Here is a 6706-nt window from a genome sequence, read left to right on the forward strand (position 1 = left end):
TTAGTCCCGATACCTGTGACTAATCAATGTGGCTATTTCAGCTCTGAATATCAGCTATCCAACTTTGCCAGGAGTTATCGCGATCCTATGTGCAATGTGTTTACCAGCATACCACCCTGCACCCCACTGCTGGTAGGAAGCACTCTTTCCTCTTATCTAAAAAATATCCCAATGCCCCAGGGCAGTGATTGGGGACTTGTGTAGGGTGCTGTCTTTCGGATGGGATGTTAAACGGGTGTCCTGACTCTCTGTGGTCACTAAAGATCCCATTGCACTTATTGTAAGAGTAGGGGTGTTAACCCTCGTGTCCTTGCTAAATTCCCAATCTGGCCCTCGAACCATCATGGTCACCTAATCAACATTTGTTTAATTGATTGAGCGCCATTTAGGTTAGGCAATTTGATCGGAGAAACCGGCATGATGTAAAAAGTGTCCTCATTATTGTCATACACTATCTCCAGCCTGTAGGCTACAGAAAAAGCCACAGTTTTTCTACCATATCCTATATCTGCAACATGATTTATGTTAGATATTTTTTTGACGGAACATTGGCGGAGCACTGCAGAGATGCATCACTCCAACAGCACGGTGGAGAGGCGCGCTGCGAATTGACAAGCAAAATATTTTGCGCCCCTGCCTTTGACAAAGTGGGCACTGCTTATCAAAGGGCAGATTTAGCGCTCACCTAAAAAGCCCATATGCCACTGGTTGAGAGAAATTGTCATCGTTTTTGGGCAGAATTATGTGAGTTTGGTCAGTTTAGCTCAGAGAATGCCGCCATAGGCACCTAATCTTGCCTAATAAGTGTGCCGGCCGTGGGCAGATAGATGCATCCCAAAGGCAACCCGGAGTGTGTGCAAAGATTTGTATAACTAAACCAAGATAGACCACAGCCTGACATTTGAAACGGGAACAAATGGGTCATAGAGGGCAGAACAAGCAAGGAGGCGGGCAGAGCCAAGCACAAGCTAGCGAGATCCTATTGGCGTGTTCGAGCTTACATTTGCATATATAAATTTAGGGAACACCTACTCTGAGGTGCGCGTGTGCAATAAGTAAATTATCTTTCGCACTCCTTCTAAACAACGCACATTTTTTAAACTTTGGCAAAGGGTAAAGTCTACAAAACTTAGTCCACTCTGTTCGTAACAGATTATAGTTTTGGGAAGCGAAAATGTATCAAGGTGACATCTAGATGGTTATCATTATTAGTTATTTATTGTGTATGCTGCTATCCTACTTGAAATAAAATAATGCAAGAGAAAAAATTGGTCACGTATCTAACGCAGGCGACTCGACCATGATACCCAGTAGCGGTCGGCAGACCAGAGCGAAGGTCCACGGCTTAAAGGCTATGCATGTTCATTCCACGGTCTGCAACAGCCGTGCAGAATTTAGGGTGATACGGCCTCAGCAGAAATCAGGGCATTCTTGTGCTTCGCTGAGCAGCAAGGAGCTGTTGTCAAAGAAGGGGGTTGCGTTTATACAGGACGTCCCGCCCTCACCTACCGTCACCCAATCATATCAATAAAGGAGCTAACTTACATTTGGCTTCCGCGTGCCTCCGGAGGGCCCGCAATTGCGTTTCACCATCCATACGGCGCCTCGAACCACATTTTCGGATCAAGCATATATTGGCTCATAATTTGCTCTAAAAATGCCATGGTTCGTTGGACAAAGCCTTCAAGAAAGTGAATGGCGTTTTTCTAAGGTTTTTGAATAAATGCTGAAAACAAGGTCTACAGTAAACACAGGTTTAGGAGATTTTATACGTTTTGTTCTATGAGACAATCTTCATCAGCCAATGTCACGTTTGGGGATTTAAAAAATATATATTTATGTAATAATAAAAAACATAAAGGCTTCATAATTCATAAAAGTCATGTTAACTGACTGCTATTATCTCATATAACAAAACGTATAAAATATCCTAAACCTGTGTTAACCTCAGGACTTATTTTCTGCATTCATTTCTAAGCCCTATTCTTTCCCAATTGATTTTTCCCATTGGTATGGTCGAACAACCCAGACGTAACTTATTTCCGGGTTTTAGGACTACAAGCTGGCGACCTCTATTGTTTGACAAAGGCTAATTCGGGAGTTGATGCGCTGGCAGCGCTTGATCTCTGTCTATGGAAAAAACTGTGGGAAACCCTACAGTCAATGAGCGCGTTAGCCCACCAAGGCCTAGATATTTAGCTAGATAGTTAAACATTTAATTAACTAGCTAGCTAACTAAATATACATGATTTTTTTAGATATCTGCAAGTATGTTTGCATGCGGTGCTCATGAATTAGGGTTGGTTGTTGAAGGACCACTTGTCACATTGTCCAAGGTGTGAAGGTGTGCTGTTTTCAAAATAACTGGAAACTCGGAAATGGGAAATCTCTAACTTCAATGAGTTCAAGACAACTGGGAACTCAGGAAAAAAAACGAGCTCTGACTGGGAAAATACATTTTGAACTGTCATCAAACTCGGAAACTCTGGCCTCTTTCTAGAGCTCCAACCTGAAGATCAGTGACGTCAGGATTTGACCTTGTTTTTTCCCCCAGAGTTCCCAGTTGTCTTGAAAGCACCAAAAATCCAGTGAATGCCAGACTTTGATGACAAAGTTTGATTAAAAAAAAATCCCACAAGGGCTGCCGAGCCACCTTCCTGTACAAGTGAGCGCAGCACAACAACGGTGAGTCCAAATATGTCTTGTATGCTGCTGCATAAATTGTAATATGCCAGGGAGATATGTATACTGTAGCTAAGAAAGTACACTGCAAAAATTGAAATCTAAGTAAGATTAAATATCTTAAATCAAGGCAATATATGCTTGTTTTTTGTCTAACGAGATATTTCTTCTTACTAGCCAGTTTTTGTTGGAGCATTTCACTTGTTTCAAGCTTTTTTGTCCTTAATTATCTTAATAAGATAATATAACTTGTTACTGAGATTGTATTACTGGTTCTGAGTAACTTAATGCTCCAAACTAGAATTACCAGAATTATAAAGCTGTTTGATGAACACTGATAAGTACAAAACTGCTTTGTAAAAGTCAGAATTTCTTATTTCAAGCATCTTATCATTTTCATCTCTTCACATATTAAGAACAGATAATGGCAAATGGAATTCACAGTTTTATTGTCAATCTTACACACAGCACAGCAATCATGTAGACAAAATACAGTACATAAGATACTTTTCATATCTGGGGAACACACTATGAGTCATTTGAACTGTTGTACAATTCTATTACCTCCCCAAGATGGTATTTGACTTGTACATACGTTTGACTCTTGTTGCTAATTGTGTAATAAGAGGTAAAATCAACCAGCTTTTCAGCATCCACTAACTCAGTGGTCTGTGCAAGGTGAGGGATCTCAACTTGATAAGCCATGACATTTCTATCAAAGCGTAGTTTGAAATGGTTGATATTCCAAACAATAAAGCCTAGAATCAACAAGAAATATGTTTTTTACCAGTCCAAATTCTGGCATATTACCATTCAGTACTTTGGCAAAGATCATGGACTTCTGAGTTATGTATTTATTAGAATTTATTACAAGCCCTTTGACTGATACAGCATGGTTTACTTCATTGAAACGTAGGAAGTCCCTCAATTTTCCACATAAATATTGTAGATATTTAACCTCTGATACAGGTCCCATCTCCCTTTCATTTGAAAAAATGGGGTGCATTGAACTGTCAACATTTTGGCAGCTTTCATATATTTGTGTTCTGATTAATCAAAGACTTGCAAATATTTTTAAAATTGAGCTTGAAAGCCCATTGTTTAAAGAAACCATGTTTAGACTCTAACCGCATACACATATGTCTAACCATTGGACACAATTACTTTATCTGTAATGGAAAATGTATCATATAATGCTGTTTAGGTGTAACATTGCAGTCTGGAAAAAGCTCCTTCCAATGCTTCAAATGATTTTCAAATGAGTAACTTCAACCTAGACACAGTCGCAATGGAAAGAACAGGTGCAAATACTATCTGTACAACCTCTATTAGCTCAATTATCAGTCATATATGCATTGACTTCCAAACTTTCCAAACAAATGGCAATATCCTTAGCAGGACAAGCATTTGCCCTGATGACTGTTTTAATTTACCATCACTTGACGTTAATGTAGTAACAGAATTTGGGGATGGCCGATCTATCATCTAGAGGGGAATAAGGGAAACCAAGAATAGCAGAATTCACTGAGTCCAGATCAATCTGTCCTGACACATGCCCTCCAGAATTGCATGCATAATGTCTTATGGAGTTTGTTGTATGATATCAAAGGCTGGGAATTCAACTAACTTGCTCCTTCTATTGATCCCATGTGTTGTTCTCAGGCTGTTGCGAAGCAAGTCAGTCTGTGCCTTTTCTATTTCATCGCACTGTCTGACATGCTTCTCCAATGTCCTTTTTGTATATGCATCCTCATTGAAGAGTGACTGCATGTCCTCAAAAGAACACTCCCAGTGTCTGCACTTACTGTAGGCAAAGCCCACACCCTCTTTGAACCCTGCTAGTTCATGGTGTGCCAGGGTGTCTCCACAGAGAGAGACCATGGCACCATATATCGTTTTCTCTCCGTTAATAGTTTGCATTTTAACCCCACTGTTCAATGCATCCATGTCTTCCTTGATTCTATTCAATATTACATCTACACCAGATTGACGGAGGTCTGCTGATCTAGCCATGGCAAGTAGCCTGATAGCAGCCAGTTTAGACCTGTATTTTGGATTTATATTTCCTAGGGTGTAGTACACCATTAACAACTTGTTTTTTTGATTCAAAGGATCCTAGTGGATTACAGATCTCTATTTCATCCATGTACAAAACAATCTGCAATGCCTTTGGTTTCTTCTAAAATCACATCCCTTATTTTCTGAGAAACCAAAGGCATTGCAGATTGTTCTGTACAGATGTCCATGGCACCATCAACAATGTCACGAAAAAAAACTCTGCACATCTGGGGTCCCTTTTCAACCATAGACAAAATCCTTGGGTGTGATAAGAACTGTTCTAGACTTTTGACTAATGTTACATTATGAAAAAATTGGTCTTTGATGAAAATGTCTTTTGATCTTCCACATTTCATCCTGCATATGGTTTCAGCAATTCGAATTTCCTCTGCGTCCAAACAGCTAAACTGCTTCTTAATAACACTGTCCTTTCTAAATGTTGTTGCAACGCCAGCAAAAGGGTAAATGAAATTGTCAAATATATCCATTGAATCTTTTTCAAGTTGACCTGATGTGCTTCCTGAATGCTTCTTTAGCACTGCCTCCATCTGCTTCCTCAGGTTGTCCAATAGGGATGATTGATACTGCTGTACCCCAGCAACAATGTCATTCACGCCTTTCTGAAAATGAGAGAGAGAGATAGAAAGAGAGCGAGAGGTGGGGATGTCATCAATCATGGAGGTTGGAACACACCATCATGTATACCTACGATATTCAGATTTGCTTATGACATATTCATTAACATAAGGACATAAGGGATCAACAATAGTAAGGTGGACAACCTAGCACTTAGAATGAACTCAGCCATCACTGAGCCACTACAAAAATGCTCTGCATAATGCAACTAACCAAATTCTGTGCTATTCAGAAAAAGTATCTTGCCTGTGAGAGACGATGCTTGGCTCTCATTATAGCTAAAATGTTTGTGACGTTGTCAGATCCTAAAAAAAAGTTGATATTGAATGTAGTATTCTGAGGCTGGACATTACTAGTTCATGACAAGTATAATGTTTGTGACAGGAGAAGTGGTTGCGAAGACTGACTATGAATGCTATTAGTAAATTTAAGTACTTAAAAAAATATGGTAAATTTCAGTAGATTGCCACCAACCGAGTAACTTACTTGTTGCACTGTGACAGCTCCATGTTGGTCAATGCCCCTTTGCCCTTCATCTGAGTCAGATGTATGGAGTTGCTGATCAGTGATGCTGGAGTTAGCTAGAAGCTGATCAGGTTGAATGTTGTCCTGTGTCCCACACATCAAAGAAACAGATTATTATTTAAAATTGTATTTAGTTTCACCTATAGAGCCATTTAAGTGTTTTGTTCCTATTCATCATTGATTATTTTCACATTAACCCAGCTTCAGCCAGAAGAGTCATTATAGCTAAAATGATCGAATAGCCTATGGACAGTATGACTTTGGTCCGTGTATCGTCCATTAAATTATGTTTTTAAAGCCAGAAAACAAAAACAATGCTAGCTAGCTACTTACTTAGTCTGGTGGTATTTGGCTTTCCTCCGATGGCTGTTCATCTGGTCGGGTGACTTCAAGTAGGTGTTGAAGGTGGTTTCTCTTTACATGATGATAGAAGGAATTGTACACTCTATATATTCCTCAGTGCATCCGTCAATACCACAGAGCAACCAGAAATCAGGGCTGCGACTGTGAAATCTATCAATGAAAAAGTAATACAAACGCAGCAGATAACGCACCGCCAAAGCGTCTTGAACGTTACTTTAAGCAAACGCAAGTAAAACATTCCCCTTCGATGAAAAGGTCGGAAAAAAACAAAAATCATGTTCACAAGTATTTATAATACGACCAAGTAATTTGATTGGAGTAGAGTATAACAGCACTGGGACTTTTAACTATACATGTATCACTCCGCTTTACAGGTGTTCTAATAACCGTTAATTACATCAACGATCGTTATCTATCTTAAATTGTAAAAAACTTCGCACCG

This window comes from Salmo salar, chromosome 12, assembly GCF_965601325.2.
Source record: "Salmo salar chromosome 12, fSalSal1, whole genome shotgun sequence".
NCBI classification, from domain to species: domain Eukaryota; kingdom Metazoa; phylum Chordata; class Actinopteri; order Salmoniformes; family Salmonidae; genus Salmo; species Salmo salar.